Here is a 1,170-nt window from a genome sequence, read left to right on the forward strand (position 1 = left end):
TGTTTTCATTGTAATAATTTGAATAAGGGGTACCACTCTTGTATGCTTGAAAAGTATTCACTTGTTCATTTGTTCCCCTACATTCACTTTGGTCATGTCCCAAAGTTCCACAATTGTCACATATCCCACTTGGGATTGATGAAGATGCCGTCATGGCATTAACATGTTGCTTTGGTGATTTTGAGGCTTCTTCAAGTCTAGCCATAACTTTTTCGAACTTCAAATTGATGGTATCAATGTGGGCACTAAGTTGATCAGCACCCAATTGAGTAATAGATTTCTCTTCATGCTTTCCTCCTCTAGTAGCCTTGCGAGGTCTACTATATTGTGAATTATGGACCGCCATTTCCTCAATCTTGTTCCAAGTTTGATTGTCGTCAACTTCGCTGAACATTCAATTTGATCCCATGTTGAGAATGTTTCTTGAGTCTTCATAAAGACCGTTCCAAAATTGTTGTACCAAGAACCACTCGCTAAGTCCATGATGAGGACATGAGCGACAAATTCCTTTGAATCACTCCCAAGCTTCATACAAGGATTCTTCATCTCTTTGCTTAAAGCCCGTAATTTGAGCTCTTAGCATGTTAGTCTTTTCCGGTGGGTAGAACTTTTTGTAGAAAGCTAGAGCCAATTTCTTCCAAGAATCAATCCCGAGAGTAGCCTTAACAAGGCCTTTCAACCATTGTTTTGCGGTGCTAATTAGAGAAAAAGGAAATAAGACCCATCGAATTTGGTCTTGAGTTACACCGGTTTGAGAAATCGCATCACAATAGTCACAAAAAGTCTCCATGTGGGAGTGAGGGTCTTCACTAGGCATCCCCCCAAATTGGCTTCTTTCGACTAATTGGATAAATGCGGATTTGGCAATGAAGTTTCCAGTGAAGTGTTGTGGTGTGGGAGTACCATTGGGTAGGTTCTCCTCGGTTGGTACGGAATATGATGGAAATTTAGGCATTTTGGGTTGATTTTGTGTTGGGTTCTCCTCACCTTCTCTTGCAAAAGGGTTGATGAACTCAATAGTGTTTGGTTGAATATCTACAACCTCACCAATACCTCTCAAAGTTCTCCTAGCAAGTCTTCTATTGTTTGTCAAAGTCCTTTCAATTTCGTGATCAAAGGGTAACAAGTTACCTTGTGATCTTCTAGGCATGCAAAATATCAAACAACTCG

At 40.3% G+C, this 1,170-nt stretch overlaps 1 non-coding gene across 1 annotated transcript; it reads left to right on the forward strand.

Annotated features, from left to right (window-relative positions):
• Window positions 1-476: 476 nt before the first annotated feature.
• On the forward strand, window positions 477-583 carry LOC141645545 (small nucleolar RNA R71). The gene has a single exon (XR_012545025.1). It is a non-coding gene; the product is annotated as a small nucleolar RNA R71 (small nucleolar RNA).
• The last annotated feature ends 587 nt before the right edge of the window (window positions 584-1,170 follow it).

This window comes from Silene latifolia, chromosome 2 (genome assembly GCF_048544455.1).
Source record: "Silene latifolia isolate original U9 population chromosome 2, ASM4854445v1, whole genome shotgun sequence".
Lineage (NCBI taxonomy): Eukaryota > Viridiplantae > Streptophyta > Magnoliopsida > Caryophyllales > Caryophyllaceae > Silene > Silene latifolia.